The sequence below is a fragment of the Aegilops tauschii genome, chromosome 3 (assembly GCF_002575655.3).
Source record: "Aegilops tauschii subsp. strangulata cultivar AL8/78 chromosome 3, Aet v6.0, whole genome shotgun sequence".
In the NCBI taxonomy this organism is placed as follows: domain Eukaryota; kingdom Viridiplantae; phylum Streptophyta; class Magnoliopsida; order Poales; family Poaceae; genus Aegilops; species Aegilops tauschii.
In genome coordinates, this window is record NC_053037.3 from 385963736 (window position 1) to 385984684 (window position 20949).

The following is a 20949-nucleotide window of genomic DNA, read 5'->3' on the forward strand; positions in this document are numbered from 1 at the left end:
GGTGTGGGGCGCAGGAGCTACTTGCGCCCGATCTGGAGGTCGGCGGGGCTTGAATGGATGGCCGGGGGGCGGTGCCAAGCACGGCGGTGCGGTGAGGTCGAGGGGAGGGCACAGGCAGGGGACTGGGCCAGTGGTCGCTGGCGTTTCGAGGAAGTTCGTCAACACTGACTGGCTGGAGGTAGATGAAGGCGATCTGCCCGTTCTTTGTACATCGGACGGTGCAGAAAAAATGGACTGGCCTAATTGTTTTCAGTCGACTGTTATTTTCATAGAATCCTGTAGTAATTTAGTGTGCCATGCATGTTGTAGAGCTATCATATGTCTCCCATCATTTATTTCTCACCGACCTGCTATCTGCTACCTTTACACTGTTCTAATTATGCACACACTTCACCCATACTCACACTATTGTTTTTTTATGCATGGGTATTTCAGACTCTGACGTAGTGTTGATGAATGCAGAAAAGAAAAGACAAAAGTCGCTCCAGTGTAATTCGAAGATAAGCACTAAGCGTTTCAATGCTCTAAAGGGTGCAGTGTCAGAAGTTGGAGACAGTAAACGTAGCTCTGCAGTTGATGATCTCAATTGCCACACACAACCATCCCAGGTGCTTGCTTTAACTTCGCGTTGTCAAATGTGGTTGCATGTTGCATATGGTGTCTAGCTTGTATTGCTTCCAATTTGGTTAAGTTGCATCTGCTTACTTTACACATTATACCTTTGATAATGACATGCCTTCCTGTTTTTGATACATACTACATATGTCTATTAACCATGTTCGTACATCAAACTAATGCTCTTTTGTATCCCTCGTCAATCACTTATGACGAGACAATCACCCCAGTGGGTTACTGTGAGATGCCATACTCGTTTAAAGAGTGCAGTGTCATCCTCCCCACATGATTCTCAAGAAACAGCAAGGCTAAATGAAGATAGTCAATGTAGCTCTCTAGTTGATGACCGCAATTCCCCCACACCACCATCACAGGTGCTTGCTCTAACTTCGCAGTGTGATATGTGGTTGCATGTTGCATATGGTGTCTAGCTTCTAATGCTTCTAATTAGGGTAAATTGCATCTACTTAGTTTACACATTATACCTGTGAATATGACATGCCTTCCTATTTTTGGTACACACTACATCTATGTGTTAACCTTGTTCTTACATGAAACTACCTCTCTTCTGTATCCTGCATCAATCACTTACGATGAGTCACCTTTATTCGTTGCATATTGCATATTATTTCTAGCCTGTTGCCATGTGTTGCTTCTAATTTGGTTAAATACATTTGTTACGGCACCCTTTTAATTTGGCAGAGTGATATTGGTTTCATCTTTCATATGGTTTCTAGCTTGCATTGATTCTAACAAGTTCAAGCACCTTGTGCTTAGTTTACACTTTATACATCATACATGTTAATATGTCACGCCGTCCTGTTTTTCATACATATTCCATCCTCCTATCATGCGGCTGCCTTACATGAAAGTAGTGTTCGTCAGTATCATGCATCAATGAGTTCTGAAGAGCAAACTTTATTCCTTTTTCTTGTGGGTTTGACTTGACAAGGCAAAATCAAGAAAGAGGAAGGAAAAGAGTAAGGAAGGCGATGATGCTGGTCCTCTGCAGCAACTTAAATGGAGCATCTGTACCGATTCTCCTTGTACTGATAGTGCATTACAAGGTCCAAGTTTCCGCTCCCCTACTCCACCATCCAAGGTGCTTGCTCTAACTTGGCAGTGTGATATCTGGTTGCATGTTGCATATGGTGTCTAGCTTGTATTGCTCCTAATTAGTGTAAACTGCATCTGCTTAGCTTACACATGATACGTGTGAATATGACACGCTTTCCTGTTTTTGGTACATAATATATCTGTCTATCACACCATGTTCTTACATGAAACTACTCTTCTTGTGTATCCTGCATCAGTCACTTATGATGGGACACGTTTAAGTTGGCAGTGTGATATTGGTTTGCATCTTGAATATGATTTCTAGCATGTATTGCTTCTAGTTTGATGAACGCCACCTATGACGAGACAATTTTAACTTGGCAGAGTGATATTGATTGCACCTTTCATATGGTGTCTAGTTTGCAGTGCTTCTAATTTGTTGAAGTGCCTTCTGCTTAGTTACCACATCATAGGTGTGAATATGTCAAGCCATCCATTTTTTCGTAGATATTCCATCCTCGTATCATGACTTTGCCTTTCATCGGAGTAGTGTTCGTCAGTATCATGCATGAATGAGTTCTAAAGAGCAAATTATATTCCTTTTTCTTGTCGGATTGACCTCACAATGCAAAATCAATAAAGCTGAAGGAAATTGGCAAGGCATTGGATGATGGTGGTCCTTCCAAGCAACTGAAACGGAGGTTTTCTACAGATTCTACTCCGCCATCCTCCCAACAAGATTCGCAAGACAACGCAAGGCTAGACAGTCAACGTAGCTGTGTAGATGATGAGCACATCTCCCCTACTCCACCATCACAGGTGCTTGCTCTAACTTGGCACTATTATATGTGGTTTCATGTTGCGTATGATGTCTAGCTTGTATTGCTTCTAACTTTGTTGAATTGCATCTGCTTACTTTACACATAATGCCTGTGAATATGACATATGTTCCTATTTCTAGAACATACTATATTTGATCACACGAGGTTCTTACATCAGACTACTGTTCTTGCATATCCCGCATCAGTCACTTATGATAAGGCACCTTTAAGTCACCACTGTGATAGTGGTTGTGTCTTGCATATGATTTCTAGCATGTACTGCTTCTAATTTGTTGAAACGCCATACAGTTTGAACTCGGCGGAGTGATATTGGTTGCATCTTTCATATGGTGTCTAGCTTGCAGTGCTTCTAATTTGTTGAAATGCCTTCTGCTTAGTTACCACATCATAGGTGTGAATATGTCACGACATCCTGTTTTTCATACATATTCCATCCTCGCATCATGTGTTTGCCTTATAGTGCAGTAGAAGGTCCAAGTCCACCGGCTAAATCTACAAACACAGTATCACCTGCTCCACCAGCTGCAGCATCCGCTTCAACTGTACCAACATCTCAACGAGTTACTCATTCGTTTGCTCCGGAACTGGCAGTTCCCAAGCTGCCTTCACACCTAACACTACTTCCGAAGCACTGCTGACACAACAGGGCTTGGCAAGATCAGATGAACCTCATGAGCATCAACACCAAGACGGTACCTGACCGAGTCAAGTTGCAGTTGCATGCTCCTTTATATGTACTCTCACAGTTTGATGTACACTAACACTTTCCATATTCATTGTTGAACTAGCACCACAGCACAAGCGGAAACAGACATCAGGGATAATGCTTGACAGATTAACAAAATCTAAAGGAGGAAGAATGGAGATCCATTTTGAGGCCGGTTTAAAAAGGCCACGTGATGCTACAGAGTCAGCCAAGTTAGTATCAGGGGCAGTCGTTGCCGTTAGGTGTCATGCACGTATCCTCCCAACGTGGATCCAGTACAGGAATGATAAAGACAATACCCAGTTTAACACCTTCCTTGACCATTTATCCGTAAGTAATGTTATTCATCGCAATTAGTAATATTGTCTTGCTCTGTCCCATACTTTCTAGCTTCCTCCTAATAAGACTCACATTCTTTTTTCAACAGATGAGGTTCAAGTTGGATCCGAAAGATGATGCAACTAAACAAGCATGCACTCATGTTTTTCAGTATGCTCTGCGACAGTATCGGTACCACCTTAGAAAATCTCACTTTGAAGGCAAGGCTAACAATGAAATCGCCCAAACATCTCCAGTGGAATATATTACAGATGAAGACTGGACAACCCTCGTTAAACACTGGTCTGATCCAAAGTATCAGGCAGGCTATATGTATTTGATCAGACCACATATTGAACTTGTATTTATGTATGTGCCTTACAAGTGTATCTTCTTCTAGGCTAACTGTTTGAAGAACAAGACCAACCATTCTAAAGTGAAATTCCAACAGACAACAGGATCTCGTAGCTATATTGCACACTGCGAGGCTCTTGTAAATAGCTGCTACTTCGTTCTTTTTTCTGTGCCATATTATCGTATCTATATTGACTTGTTCCAAATACAGAGGAAAGCCTGTGCGGACCAAAAAGAACCCGAACCGAATGCAGTGCAAATCTTCAAGGATTGCCACACCAGCAAGATGAAGGGCATGAGCACACCAATTCAAGCCGCTGTTGTAAGTCCTTACTCCTCCTGCCTTTGAACTGATTGGTACTGTGATGTGTTCATTTCACTACATGGTTTGCAGCCGCTGTTGTAAGTCCTTAACGTATCATTTCACCTTACATGGTTTAAAAGAGATGAAGGATATTCTTTTGGTCTTGATCTGTAATCTAGTTGTTATGTTCACGTGCGCACACAATGATAAAATAGCCTGTTTGTTTTATATTTGTTTGCCCATGGTATGAATGATGTCATACTATGTTCATCCTACTTTAAACCATGTCTCTTTATCCTTAGATGTCAACGAATGTGAGGAAATAGACAATACAGTAGGCATGCTACATGGACATATGTTCCGAAAGTGATTTTATAATGTAGTTGGCACTACAATACATGCTAATGTATTACAGTAGTTCACCAAAATAAGTTATGTATAAACGTGTAACCTACTTTGTTTGTTTTTGTCTCATTAGTAACTTAACTGGTATACTAATCTACAAGTTCAAACTTTCAGGAAGCTATGGAACAAATGATTGAACAGCCACAACCACCTGAAGGTGACGAGGCTACCACAGGCACAATGTCACCTCTTGCTGCAGTGCGTCAGTATCTCTCCACTAACAGTGCAAAAAGCACCTTCCTGCGTAATTCTGGGTTGGTTGTCAAGGTAACCTCGTCCAAATCATCTACTGAACAAAATCTTCCTGCTAGACAGAGTGATATATCTGTGCTCCAGACACAAGTCCAATCCCTAATGGACGTTGTTTTGGAAACAAGAATAGTGGTTGACAAATGTCGTCAAGATATGAATGGTTTTGAAACCAGACTATCAGACATTCACTTCGTTGTTCAAGAGCAATGGCGGAAAAAAGGTGAAGATCGTGCTGCTCCATCAGATTCTACAGCCTGAAACATTAGCACTCAGGTCAAATGATCTGTGCTTCTATACATCTGATGGTGCTTTTATCTGCAAGGACTGTAAACTTTATGCGAACATGCCTTTTGTTGTATGGTTGGAATTTATTTTGTTGTGATACAACATTTATGATGCTGCCAAAGGCTGCAGTAATTACGACGTTATTTTTCTATAGTGTAGGTTTATCTTAGTAATGTATTCGGCCGAAAGCTTCGTAGGAGCCCAACATGCCAACATTCGTCGGGCCCATTCCAATTGGGCTAAAAACGATTATGGGCCGAAATTTGCATGTAGCCCATTAAAAATATCTGGGCCTAAATCAGCATAAGCTTTCATATTTTTCTGGTAGGCCTGTGCCCATAGTGGGCCTTTAACAGGCCTAAACATAATTTGGGCCCTTAGTAACAATAAGCCATTTATAGGTGTAAATATCTTGAGCCCATAAAAAACATGGGCCTTTAATAGACCGAAAGTGAGATTGGGCCCTGATTGTGCCAAATAACCCACTGGTCTTAGCAGGCCGAAATGGTGGCCCATTTACGATGCGGATCTTTCACAGGCCGAAATTCGGACGGGCCGTAAATGCGCCGACCTAATACACGGGCCTTTAACATGCCGGAAGTTTGGTCGGGCTAGATTATTGTCATTTTTATATGGGTCGTTAATGAGCCCGATGTGACGTTGGACCACATATGGCCCATGGATTTCGTCCGACGTTAACAGGCCGAAAATCACAACAGGCCGAAAGTGGCCCAAATCTATAGTGGGCCTCTAACAGGCCGAATGTCAGACATGGCTGAATATGACCCAAATCCTTCATGGTCGTTTATGGGCCGAAAGTTCCAATGTCCTGTAAATGGGCCCAAATGAAGCAGGACCTTTAACAGACCGGAAATACACCGGGCTGTAATTCGGCCCATATACTTAGCGGACTGTTAACGGGCCAGAAGTGACCATGGGCCACGATGATGACAAGTTTAGGACAGGCCGTTGACGGGCCGATTTGACACTAGCCATATGGGCCTTAACTGAGAATGTTGGGCCTTTAGCTGGGCCGGCCCATTATGGTCTGCAAAATCTTGTGGGCCTTTAGCTGGGCTGGCCCATTATGGTCCGCGAAATCTTGTGGGCCTTTAGCTGGGCCGGCCCATTATGGTCTGCAAAATCTTGTGGGCCTTTAGTTGGGCCGGTCCATTATGGTCCGCTAAATCTTGTGGGCCTTTAGTTGGGCCAGCCCATTTAAACTTTATGGGCCACTTTTGGGCCCGTCCACATGTCAACATATCATAGGCCCATCTCGCCCGTTGGATGAGTGACACCTGTGCCAATGCGGAGTTGACGCGTGGTTCCGTCAGCCAATGAGAATTTTACACGTGGAAAATCGGCATTGGTCTTGGCTGTTAGCGGGTTATCGGATCCAAAACTGGACCCGATAGCTTAACGGCGTCCCGTTACGGTGGATGCCACGTGTTAGTCACCCTTAACGAAAGCACTTCTATGACGCGCGATTTATCGTCATGGAAGTGGACACTTCCGTGATGATAATTTTGGTAATGTCATGGAACACTTCTACGACAGCACATGTATGACTATCTTCATTCTGTCATAAATTTTTCATGGATGTACATGCATGACAGAAAACGTGACCTACTGTGACAAACACGTATCATCACGGAAGTGTATTTTTTTTGTAGTGAGACCAGCAATGGCTTCACAATCCAGACGCATGTGAGGAAAGATTCGCCCTTGATTGTATAAGATACATGAGTAATAACTGCGTTGCTGATAGCTCCAGAAGCGATCAAATGAGATATTTGGCTTTAAGTAAGGGTTCTTGGCACTGTCAAAGAATGTGTTGTGTGCCCTGAAGCTGTTTACATTGAATGATCCTAGCGACATTGCAGCACCAGGAAATCTTGGCAGTCTAGGCTTTGGCTTCTGGACCTGAGGCCTTTGCTCCACGTGGTATTCAAATTATGGTCCGGGAGCAGTGGGAGGAACCAGAACAGGCCATCGGACAGTGACAAGTTGGCCGCGATCATATGCCTGCTCAATAGTGTGAGGCCTTGGGGTGGAACAGTAGCTTCGGCATTGATAGTAGCTTCAGGTGGCACACTTGCTTCAGGCGCAACATTAGATTCAGGCGCCACAATGTCGTCAGCCATGACAACTTCATTGGCTTCAGCAGTGTTGTTTGTGGCCGCCTCAATGTTCTCAACCTCCATTTCAGTAGCAGGAAGGTCGGGCATAGACACGTTCTCCTCGAGAACAACTTCTTGAGTGACTGGGGGTGTGGCAACTCTTTCTTCTTCTTCTCGTGGTTCTTGATTGTCAGCGGCTGATGCAGCCAGAATGTCTTCAGCAGCTTTTGCTTCGGACTCGGAGACATTCGTAGTAGGAGTGGTTTCAGGGAACACTTGGCGTGCGACCGAGCTTTGTTGCACTTCTCCTTCTGGAACTCTCGACATGGCGACCTGTGGCCTAGGGCCTTTGCGAAGCCTGCGGAATGCGGGCGACGCCTGTGGTGATGGAGTGGTCTGCACCATGTAGTTGTCGTCGTCAAGCACCGAAGTGGTGACTTGAGGTGGTGGAGTACTGGGTGTGTCATCTTGACTTGGGGTCTCTTGTTGAGGGCGATCAACCCACGAGGCATCCTGAGCAATTGGCGTCAAAGGACGACCAATGCTGATGAGTTCGATGTTCGTGAGAACAGGTGATGATACCATTTGGTGCTCGATCTGAGGAAGGACTTCATCATCTTCTACATTGTCGCCATGACCAATGTCTTCAGCTGTGATGGGGTCGACAGCTGGAACTTCTTCATCTTCAGGAGCCTCCGTGAAAGCAGGCTCATGGACTACAAGTTTACGCTCTTGGTTGGTGGAGGCAGGAGGAGCAACTGAGATGGGCTCAACAACAAGTGGCTCTGTGGCAGCAGCATGCTCTTTCCGCGGAGATTTTGTCTTCGGCTTCTTTGTTGATGGAGCACCCTCAGAGGCATTCTTGTGCTTGCGCTTCTTGGCTTCGGCCTCAGCTGCCCTTGTCTTCTTCAGTTCCGAAGCTGCTGAGGGGACCTTAGGCTTCGAGCCTGTCATACTGGCAGGGAAGACAATGCGAGGTGCTTCCTGCCTTGATGCTTCAGCTTGGGCCACAGTAGGCTTCTTCTTCTGTTTGGCAGCCATCTTGGGGTCAATTCCTATGCGCCCAAGAGCCTTGCGCTTCTCTGCCTCATTGTGTGCTTGAACACATTTCTCTGCAAAGTATTTCATCCGCTCTCTTGAACCTTTTGCTTCTTCACGTTTCTTGCGAAACTGTTCTTTGAGCTCATGAAGCATTTCCTTGAAGCTTTGAACACCAGCCACGCTCATCTTGGCCATGTTCTTCTTGAATTGAGCCTTTTCATAATCAATTTTGTTCTTCAGCTCGACAATCTTCTGAGCCAGAGCCAGCTCATTTGCAATGGATCCATGGAAGGTGACGCTGATATCAACTGGCAGCTGAAGATCATCAATGCTGAGGCTCGGGGTTGTGAAACCACTCATCGATGAAGTTTTTCAGAATATCCACATCAAAGAGGGGCAGATCGTTGAAGATCTCCGCCTCTTGCTTGCTCTTTATCATTAGCTCAAGAGCATCATCACCAAGATCTTCGTCGCTTGACAGATCAATGGCTTCATTTTCGTTCCGCAGAACGGCAGCTGGAGTCAGCTCATGCCCAGAAATCTTCATGGGCTTCTTCTTCTTGGGCTTCTCCGTCTTCTTGGAGACACGAGAAAGATCTTCAGATTGCACACTGAGTTCAGGAGGTGCAGTTGCCAACGGCTTCGCACGTGAAGCTTTTGGTGCAGCAGAGGGCTTTGGAGCCTTAGTTTTCTTTTGCTTCTGCGGCTTAGGTGGAGCTGGCGCTTCATCAGAATCTGCATCATCACTTGATTGCTCCACAGTGGCCCTCTAAGCAGTGATGTAAGAGAGGAGACCATCAAAGTTGTCAAAGGGGCCGATGACATTGGGGTTGGCATCACGTGTGCCATCAGCCCTTGGAGCAGACGGACCAGGGTTGAAGTTGCACCCAAGATTTTTCTTGTTCTTCACAGCAGAATCTTTGGCAAACTGGTAGTTGCGCTTGAAAAGATTGTCGTCGCGACACCATAACAGAGAAGATGGGTCGGCATTTTCTGGCTGTGGTCCTCGGACCATGCAAGGATAGAAGCCTTGAGCAATGGCTGAAGATTTTTGTATAGAATATCTCCTCATGGTTGCTTGATGGCGTTCTTTTCAGCATATTCAGCAGTCACAAATTTTTATTGGAACCATTTTTCTGCCCAATATCGTCGAATCCATTGGATTCGGGTTTTGCGTTGATTGTAATTCTCTTCAGGATGAGACTTGTATAATTCAAAGAGATGTGGTGGCAAGTCCTTGGCTGTATCCCTTTCTAGATGATTTCTCAGTGGCCATTATATTCAGACTGAAAGGCTTCAAGATTGTGAATGGTTTCCGTCTGCTGGTCAGACAGGAACTGGCTTCAGGAGAACTGATGTGTCGCTGTAAGAATTCTGCAAATGAATGCAGACTATGAGAACCAAGGGATTCTCCCACGGACATGTACCTGTGACAGCATTAGAGGTGTGAGGGAAGGGAAGAGGTCATATGCATTCTCAGAAGATTTTGAAGACAAATCAGTTTGAAGACATTGACCTCGTAGCGTGAAGACATTCACTTATATGGTGAGAGTCGGTTCCAGATTTGTACGAATCCAAGAATAAGTACAAGTGAGGAATCTAACTAGTTGTGAAGCATAAGTGAATATACTTGGCTAGATATGAGATGCAGAAGATGACAGATCCATTTTTGGAAGTTAAGAAACCACTTTTGGTTAAAGTGGATGGATCTGATGGATCAAAAAGGCAGTAAAAAGTAAGATTTAATTACCACACGAAGAACTGCTAGACGAACTTGAGAGGGAGGCCGAGCAGTTCAATCTCCCGTGCCCTAACTTGGCGATTGAAGACACCTATGGCGGCGGCGGAGAGGACGAGGTCCGCAGCCAGCGTGAGGACGGCGTCAGAGAAGTCGCGGCAGCTAAGCACTTCGTCTCCGGCGTCGACGCGAGCTAGCGGAGGCGCAAGGGTTTGTGCGAGGTGGCGAGGTGGAAGAAGAGATTGTGACCGCGATGAGTTGTGTATTTATAAGGAAAGCGACAGCATAGCGCAATTACGCAGGTGCCCCTGGCGGTTCACATCTGAAGGACACGTGGCGAGCATTCAACATATTGGAAGTTGTTCCATGTTCCCACGCACGCCTGGACTGTCGGGTGGTCGTTCCGGCTTCTCCGGGTTTCAGGCAATAAGGATATAACATTAAAACAGATTCAACTTTTGTCTCAGTATCTTCTGCTGACAAGGACACAGAGAAGACATTCGACAATTTCAATAGAATGCATAGGATTTAGATAGATAGAATCTGAGGTAGAAGCATAGAAGGGGTTAGGGTCCGATCACATTCACTTAGATCAAAAGATTCAAACAAGAAGACATAGCTATAAGTGAATGCTGTAGAGGACAGAACACAAAGATATGTATATATCAGAATAAGACCAAATCAACATTGTGAAGATAAACATGAAGTCAAGTCAACGTTGAAGACAAACCAAATGCGAAGACTTTGCAGATGTGACGCCAAACGAAACACTTCAACAAAAGTTTGGTGGTGGCGTTACCCACCGTATAGGAAGTATTAGACCCAGACACGGCGGACAATTATCGTGGCGCTCCGAAGTCAAATTCCACATTAATGTATTCACACTTAGAGTGTATGTCTTCATTAATTGAAGATATACTTTACTTCGTGTGTTGCACATCTAAGTCATCAACATGCATAATTGTTAGGATGTGTGTCCAATCACAGGACATTCGAGGATTCTAAGATATTTAGCTCACACCGCAACTTGCAAAACCTTTTCTCATCCAAGGGCTTTGTGAAGATATCTACCAATTGCTCTTCAGTGTTGACGTGAATGATATCAATATCTTCCTTCATGACATGATCTCTGAGAAAGTGATGACGAATTTCAATGTGCTTTGTCTTCGAGTGTTGAACTAGGTTGTTGGAAATTTGATTGCGCTTTCATTGTCGCAGTAAAGTGGCACTTGCTTTAGATGGATGCCATAGTCCTTGAGAGTTTGCTTCATCCATAAAAGCTGAGCGCAGCAAGATCCAGCAGCAATGTATTCAGATTCAGCAGTGGAGAGAGACACACAGTTCTGCTTCTTTGAAGACCAACAGACAAGAGATCGTCCAAGAAAGTGACATGTGCCTTATGTGGACTTGCGATCAACCTTGTCACCAACATAATCAGCATCTGAGAATCCAACTAGACCAAACGCTGAGCCCTTTGGATACCATAATCCTAGTGTTGGGGTGTAAGCCAAATATCGAAGAATTCGCTTCACAGCTAAGTGATGCGATTCCTTTGGTGTCGCTTGGAATCGGGCACACATGCAAATGCTAAGCATGATATCTGGCCTAGATGCACATAAATAGAGTAAAGAACCAATCATGGAGCGGTATACCTTTTGATCGAACTCTTTACCATTGTCGTTGGGGCCCAGATGACTTTTGTTTGGCATTGGTGTCGTGTATCCTTTGCAGTCTTGCATTCCAAACTTCTTCAGGCAATCTTTGAGGTATTTCTCTTGTGATATGAACATGCCGTTGCTCTACTGACGTATTTGAAGACCGAGGAAGAACTTCAGCTCACCCATCATGGACATCTAATATTGCTCTTGCATCATGTGTCCAAACTCATCACTGTATCTTTTGTCACTGCAGCGGAAGATAATGTCATCCACATAGATTTGGCACACAAACAGTTCTCCATCATATGTCTTTGTGAAGAGAGTGGGATCCAGGGAACCAGGTTTAAAGACTTTGCTCTTCAGGAAGTCTTTGAGTGTGTCATACCAAACACGAGGGTCTTGTTTGAGGCCATAAAGTGCTTTGTTGAGCTTGTATACCATATCAGGATGTTTTGGATCTTCAAAGCCAGGTGGTTGTGCAACATACACTTCTTCTTCAATCTTGCCATTGAGAAAGGCACTCTTCACATCCATTTGATACAGAAAGATGTTGTGATGGTTAGCATAGGCTAGCAGTATGCGAATGGCTTCAAGCCTAGCCACCGGAGCAAATGTTTCATCGAAGTCAATCCCTTCAACTTGAGTGTATCCTTGAGCAACGAGACGAGCCTTGTTTCTGACAACTTGACCATGCTCATCTTGTTTGTTGCGATAGATCCATTTGGTGCCAATGATATTGTTCTTGCGAGGGTCAGGACGCTTGACTAATTCCCACACATTGTTCAGCTCGAATTGTTGAAGCTCTTCTTGCATAGCTTGAATCCATCCAGGTTCCATAAAGGCTTCAGCAACTTTCTTGGGTTCAGGTATAGAGACAAATGCAAAGTGCCCACATAAATTTGCTAGCTGAGTTGCTCTTGAATGAGTGAGTGGACCAGATGCATTGATGCTATCAATTATCTTCTCAATATGTACTTCATTTGCAACACGAGGATGAACTGGACGAAGATTTTGTCCTTGCTGATCATTGTCTTCATTTTCAGCATTGGCTTCAGGCTGAGCATTGTCTTCAGGTTGACTTGGTGCAATGATGATCTCTTCTTCAGCCTGTCCCTCAGAAGGTATGATTTCTCCAGCACCCATAAGCTTGATGGATTCACTAGGAGGGGTTTCATCAAACCGCACATCCACAGTTTCAACCAATTTATAGTGAAAGAGGTTGAAGACTCTGTAGGAGTGCGAATCCCTTTCCGTAACCAAGCATAAATCCTTCATGTGCTTTCGGTGCAAATTTTGAAGTGTGATGTGGATCCTTGATCCAACACCTAGCACCAAATACTCTGAAGTAACTGACGTTTGGCTTCTTACCAGTTAGAAGCTCACAGGATGTCTTCTTTGGAAGCTTGTGAAGATAAACACAGTTGATGACGTGGCATGCAGTATCAATGGCTTCAGGCCAGAACTTCCTTGGAGTCTTGTACTCATCAAGCATCGTCCCTGCCATCTCGATGAGTGTTCTGTTCTTGCGCTCCACAATGCCATTCTGCTGAGGTGTGTATGGAGCAGAGAACTCATGAGTGATGCCCAATGTATCAAGATAAGTGTCGAGGCCTGTGTTCTTTAACTCTGTGCCGTTTTCACTTCTGATATGCTTGATCTTGATGCCATAGTTCGTCATGGCACGATTGGCGAAGCTTCTGAAGACATCCTGCACTTCATTCTTGTAAAGGATTATATGCACCCAAGTATATCTAGAATAGTCATCAACAATGACGAAGCCATAGAGACAAGCAGTGGTAGTAAGAGTAGAGTAGTGATTAGGGCCAAATAGGTCCATGTGAAGCAGCTCGAAGGGTTGAGATGTCGTCATGATTGCCTTCGAGGGATGCTTGGCTCTAGTCATCTTTCCAGCTTTGCAGGTACCACACAGATGATCCTTCTTGAACTTGACGCCCTTGATGCCCACGACATGTTTCTTCTTCGCGAGTGTGTACAAGTTCCTCATGCCAGCATGCCCTAGCCTCCGATGCCAGAGCCAGCACTCTGAAGCCTTTGATAGAAGACATACGGCCAACTGTGGTCCTGCTGAGAAATCTACCATATACAAATCACCTTTTCGATACCCTTCAAAGACTAGAGATTTGTTAGATTCCATTAGAACAAGGCAACGATATTTTCCAAATATCATAATCATGTTTAAGTCACAAAGCATTGATACAGACATTAAGTTGAAACCAAGGGATTCAACAAGCATCACTTTATCCATGTGCTGATCCTTTGAGATTGCAACTCTACCAAGACCCAATACCTTGCTTTTACCAATGTCAGCAAATGTGATGTGACTCTTGTCAGATGGACGTAAGGTTGAGTCCATGAGAAGACTTCGATCACCAGTCATGTGATTAGTGCATCCAGTGTCCATAATCCATTCTGAAGCATGTGGTGTCTTACCCTACAGTGCAGTTAGGGGGGTAGGCTTCACCAAGGGTATTGTGAAGCATAAACATTTGACGAACAAGCGAATTATCAAAGCTCAGATCAAGGTTGGGACTGATAGGATGATTTGCAAGTGATTCAGGAACAAAATACATAGTAAGGGCATTTGGGCATTTTATCTTGCGCCCACAAGATGTTTTAGGTCCCCAGCAATAGCATCAGACGCCTTTGATTTCCAGCTGGAGACCTTTCCCTGCAAAAGAGAGTTAAGTTTTCTTAACCACCCACATTTTCAAGGGTGGCTTAGAAGCAATGAGTCTAAGTGCAGCATCTGAGAACTTCGGCTTTGGAGCCCTAGCAAATAGCCTTACAGGAGGTGAATAATACTCATATGAATAAGCAGAAAAGTTCTTAGTTTTGTGAACATAGCATTTTGAAGAAACACACTCATATTCAGAAGTTTGAGTAAGATTTCCCTGCAAAACATTGGTGTTAGGGTGACTCTGGTGAGTCATCTATCTGTATGAAGCCTTTGGACCATATGAAGCCTTTGGTCTAGGGTTTGTCTTCTTCCCTGGTGGTGCCATGATGACATCCACAGGAAGATTCTCAAGACAACTTTTGGGCACCCAGATCTTCTTCATAGGTGGCCCATTCCTGCAGTTAGTACCAATATACCTGGCAAACACTTCACCATTTTGATTATTAAACAGTTTATAGTTTGCATGAAAGGATTCATCAATGATAATCGGGTTAGCACAAGTGAAGCCAGATAAGGTGGATGGATCCACTGAAGGTCCCTTTGCAGCAACCCATGTGGTTTTGGGGTACTGCTCAGGCTTCCAGTAGGAACCATCAACATTCATTTTCCTCTCAAACCCAACACCCTCTTTCCTAGGGTTTCGGTTCAAAATATGCTTTTTGAGGACATCACATAGTGTCTGATGCCCTTTGAGACTTTTGTACATTCCTGTCTCAAGCAATGTCTTCAACCTGGCATTCTCATCAGCAATAGTAGTGGTATCCTCAGTTGAGGGGTTAGTTACCACATCAGGAGTTGAAGATATTGCAACAGTAGCAGCAATAGAACATTTAGCAACAGAGGTAGCGTTATCACGCTCAAGGCATTTTGGACATGGTGGTTCAAATCCTTCCTGGGCGGGACAGATCTGTTGAGCGCGAAGTGACTCGTTCTCCTTTTGAAGATCTTCATGAGCCGCTCTCAATTTCTCAAGTTCTTGCTTCCTTTGAAGATAATCATAGGAAAGCTTTTCATGAGTTGTTGAGAGCGTTTCATGACGACTTTCAAGTTCATCGTACTTAACATGAAGATTTTTTATGTCTTCAATTAAGGACTGAGATTGGGTCATTTCCGCATCCAACGGGTCATCACTTTTCTAGCAATTTTTGAATATGTTCCATAGCTTTTCTGTTGTTCAGTTGCAATTTTAGCAAGTGTTTTATAGCTAGGTTTGGATTCACAATCAGAGTCATCTTCACTTGATGTTTGAAAGTAGGCATCGTGTGAGTTTACCTTGGCACCGCGTGCCATGAAGCAGTAGGTGGGGGCAGAGTTGTCCTTGTCATTAGCATCAGCTTTGGTGACGGAGCCATTGTCTTCAGTGTTGAAGATGGACTTTGCAACATAGGCTGTAGCTAGAGTCGGGCTTGCCACGCCTGTATCGGACTCCTCCTCAGACTCCACCTCCGCCTCCTCAGAAGCAGACTCCTCCTCTGAATCCATCTCCTTGCCAACAAATGCACGAGCCGTGCCAGATGAGCTCTTCTTGTATGATGAAGACTTGGACGAAGACTTGGAAGAAGACTTTGAGGATTTCTTCTTCTTCTTGTCATCATAATCATATTCCTTGCTCTTCTTCTTCTTCTTCTTCTTCTTCTTATTCTTCTTGTTCTCATTGTCCCACTGTGGACACTCAGAGATGTAGTGACCAGGTTTCTTGCACTTGTGGCATGTTCTCTTCTTGTGGTCATGAGTAGAAGCTTCATCATTTCTCGAGCTGGATCTTGAAGACTTTCTGAAGCCTTTCTTCTTGGTGAATTTCTGGAACTTCTTCACAAGCATAGCAAGCTCCTTTCCAATGTCTTCAGGATCCCCAGAACAGCAGTCAAATTCTTCTTCAGATGAGGAAACAACTTTTGCCTTCAAAGCGCGAGTTCGACCATACTTGGGACCATAGATATCTCTTTTCTCAGATAACTGGAACTCATGTGTGTTGAGCCTCTCGAGTATGTCAGACGGATTAAGAGTCTTAAAGTCAGGGCATTCTTGAATCATCAGGGCTAGGGTGTCAAATGAGCTGTCGAGCGATCTCAAGAGTGTCTTGACGATTTCATGCTTGGTGATCTCAGTGGCGCCGAGTGCATGAAGCTCATTTGTGATATCAGTGAGGTGATCAAATGTGAGCTGGACATTCTCATTGTGATTTCTCTTGAAGCGGTTGAAGAGGTTGCGAAGAACACTGATCCTTGAGTCTCTCTGGGTGGAGACGCCTTCATTGACCTTGGAGAGCCAGTCCCAGACTAGCTTCGCAGTTTCCAGAGCACTCACACGACCATATTGTCATTTGGTCAGATGACCACATATGATGTTCTTGGCAGTGGAATCCAGTTGAATGAACCTCTTTACATCGGCAGGGGTGACACCTTCACCGGCCTTGGGAACGCCATTCTTGACGACATACCAGAGGTCGACATCAATGGCTTCAAGATGCATACGCATCTTATTCTTCCAGTAGGGGTAACTGTGCCATCGAAGACAGGGCACGCAGCAGAGACTTTGATTATACCTGCAGTCGACATAGCTAAAACTCCAGGTGGTTAAACCGAATCACACAGAACAAGGGAGCGTCTTGCTCTGATACCAATTGAAAGTGCTAGTTATTGACTAGAGGGGGGTGAATAGGCGATTTTTATCAAAGTCTTCAAAACACAGGGGTTTTGAAGACAAACAATAGAAATAAACCTATTGATATGCAGCAGAAGGTAGACTACACTAAACAAGCCATAGTCAACTAAGCAATGAAGTGAAAGCACGAAGACTAATAGCAGCTAGGTAGTATGGATCAAGATGGAAGAGTATGAAGCCAAACAACAATAGTCGTCACACAGTGAAGTCAATCAGATCAAGCAAGCAGGCAATGACTTCACGAAGACAAATTGTAAGTAAAGATAGGGAGAAGATAGAACCAGTAGCTTGGAGAGGACAGGGATTTGTTGGATGAGTTCCAGTTGCTGTGACAACTGTACGTCTGGTTAGGGAGGCTGAGATTCAACTCAGAAGACCGCGTCTTCACCTTATTCCCCTTGAGCTAAGGACACTTAGTCCTCGCCCAATCACTCTGGTAAGTCTTCAAGGTAGACTTCCAAACCTTCACAGACTTCGTTCACCGGCAATCCACAATGCCTCTTGGATGCTCAGAACACGACGCCTAACCGGCTGGAGGATACACAGTCCTCAAGTGTAATAAGTCTTCAGATCACGCGGACAGAAAGACTTCAGTGATGCCTCATACTCTTTGGCTCTGGGTGTTTTGGGCTTTGTCCTCGCAAGGATCTCTCTCTCAAATGCTTCGGAGGTGGGTTGCTCTCAAACGACAAAAGCCGTGCACTAACTCTGAGCAGCCACCAATTTATGGTGTAGGGGGTGGGCTATTTATAGCCAGGAGGCAACCCGACCTGATTTCTCCGAAATGACCCTGAGTCACTAAGGAACTGACACGTGTCCAACGGTCAGATTTGAAACTCACGCGGCAGCTTGACTTGGGCTACAAGTAAAGCTGGCTCATCCAGCTCTGGATAAGATTTGCTCTCATTGTCTTCGCTCGAAGACATAGGATTTGGTTGAGCATCACATCAGTCACTCTGACTTTGTTCACTTGGACCCCACTTAACAGTGCGGTGGTTCCTATGACTCAACAAAGAAGAAAAGGAAACTACGAAACAACTATGTATTGACACTCCATAGTCTTCACGTGAATGTCTTCTCGAATCATAATCTTTGTTGTGAATATCTTCACATACCACCATTGTCTTCAATGTCTTCACACATTTTTAGGGGTCATCTCCGGTAGTTAAACCGAATCAATGAGGGACTACTACCTGTGTTATCCTGCAATTCTCACAAACACATTAGTCCCTCAACCAAGTTTGTCGTCAATACTCCAAAACCAACTAGGGGTGGCATTAGATGCACTTACAGGGCCGAACCAGAAGGAGAAGGAAAGAGGGGAAGGGAGAAGGAAAGGGGGGATTCGGCCTCCCCCTTCCTTCTCTCCCCTATCTTTCCTTCTCCCTCCGGCAAATAAGGAAAGGGGCGCCACTTGGGAGGACCCCAAGTAGGATTCGGCCTACTTGGGGCACCTCCTGGCTGCTCCCTCCTGCCCCACCTATATATATGTGGGAGGGGGGTGCCTTGCACACATAACATCAATTGTTAGCCGTGTGCGACGCCCCCCTCCATAGTTTACACCCCGGTCATATTCTTGCGGTGCTTAGGCGAAGCGCTGCGAGGATCACTTCACCATCACCGTCACCACGCCATTGTGCTGACGGAACTCATCTTCTACCTCGACGTCTTACTGGATCAAGAAGACGAGGGACATCACCGAGTTGAACGTGTGCAGAACGTGGAGGTGCCATGCGTTCGGTACTTGATTGGTTGAAGCGCGAAGAAGTTTGACTACATCAACCGCGTTGTGAAACGCTTCCGCTTACGGTCTAGGAGGGTACATAGATACGCTCTCCCCCTCGTTGCCATGCATCTCCATGGATAGATCATTGCGTGTGCGTATATTTTTTTGTTTTCCATGCTACATTTCCCAACAGTGGTATCAGAGTCAGGTCTATGCGTAGATAGATGATATGCACGGGTAGAACACAAAGAGTTGTGGGCGGTGATAGTCATACTACCTACCACCAACGTCTTATTTTGATTCGGCGGTATTGTAAGATGAAGCGGCCCGGACCAACCTAAATGTCCACGTACATGAGACCGGTTCCACCAATAGACATGCAACTAATTTTGCATAAAGGTGGCTGGCGGGTGTGTGTTTCTACTACTTTAGTTAAATCGAATTTGACTACGGCCGGTCCTTGAAGAAGGTTAAAACAGCAAACTAGACGAAACATCGTTGTGGTTTTGTGCGTAGGTAAGAACGGTTCTTGCTAGAAGCCCGTAGCAGCCACGTAAAATATGCAACAACAAAGTAGAGGACGTCTAACTTGTTTTTGCAGGGCATGTTGTGATGTGATATGGTCAAGACATGATGTGATATACATTATTGTATGAGGTGATCATGTTGTGTAGAAGTTATCGGCAACCGGCAGGAGCCTTATGGTTGTCTGTTTATTGTACGAAATGCAAATGCGTTAGTGTATGATGTAATTGCTTTACTTTACACTATGCGTTAGTGATGTCTACTACGCAACCTTCTTCTTGTAGACTCGTGTTGGGCCTCCAAGCGCAGAGTTTTGTAGGACAGTAGCAAATTTCCCTCAAGTGGATGACCTAAGGTTTATCAATCCGTGGGAGGCGTAGGATGAAGATGGTCTCTCTCAAACAACCCTACAACCAAATAACAAAGAGTCTCTTGTGTCCCTAACACACCCAATACAATGGTATATTGTATAGGTGCACTAGTTCGGCGAAAGAGATGGTGATACAAGTGTAATATGGATGGTAGATATAGGTTTGTGTAATCTGAAAATATAAAAACAGCAAGGTAACTAGTAACGAAAGTGAGCAAAAATGGTATTGCAATGCTTAAAAAGAAGGCCAAGGGTTCATACTTTCACTAGTGCAAGTTCTCTCAACAATGATAACATAATTAGATCATATAATAATCCCTCAACGTGCAACAAAGAGTCACTCCAAAGTCCCTAATAACGGAGAACAAACGAAGAGATTATTGTAGGGTACGAAACCATCTCAAAGTTATCCTTTCTGGTCGATCTATTGGGCTATTCCTATAAGTGCCGAAAATAACCCTAGAGTTCGTACTAAAATAACACCTTAAGATACACATCAACCAAAACCCTAATGTCACCTAGATACTCCAATGTCACCACAAGTATCCGCGGGTTTGATTATACGATATGCATCACACAATCTAAGATTCATCTATTCAAACCAACACAAAGAACTTCAAAGAGTGCCCCAAAGTTTCTACCGGAGAGTCAAGACGAAAACGTGTGCCACCCCCTATGTATAAGTTCACAAGGTCACAGAACCCGCAAGTTGATCATCAAAACATACATCAAGTGGATCACGTGAATATCCCATTGTCACCCCAAATAAGCACATGCAAGACATACATCAAGTGTTCTCAAATCCTTAAAGACTCAATCCGATAAGATAACTTCAAAGGGAAAACTCAATCCATTGCAAGAAGGTAGAGGGGGAGAAACATCATAAGATCCAACTATAATAGCAAAGCTCGTGGTACATCAAGATCGTACCAAATCAAGAACACGAGAGAGAGAGAGAGATCAAGCACATAGCTACTGGTACATACCCTCAGCCCCGAGGGTGAACTACTCCCTCCTCGTCATGGAGAGCGTCGGGATGATAAAGATGGCCACCGGTGATGGTTTCCCCCTCCGTCAGGGTGCCAGAACAGGCTCGTGATTGGTTTTTCGTGGCTACAGAGGCTTGCAGCGGCGGAACTCCCGATCTAGGTTCTGTTCTGGAGGTTTTGGGATTTATAGGAGGTGTTGGCATTGGGAACAAGTCAAGGGGGCCCACGAGGCGACGACAAGGACGGGGGGTGCACCCTCCACCCTTGTGGTGGCCTCGGGAAT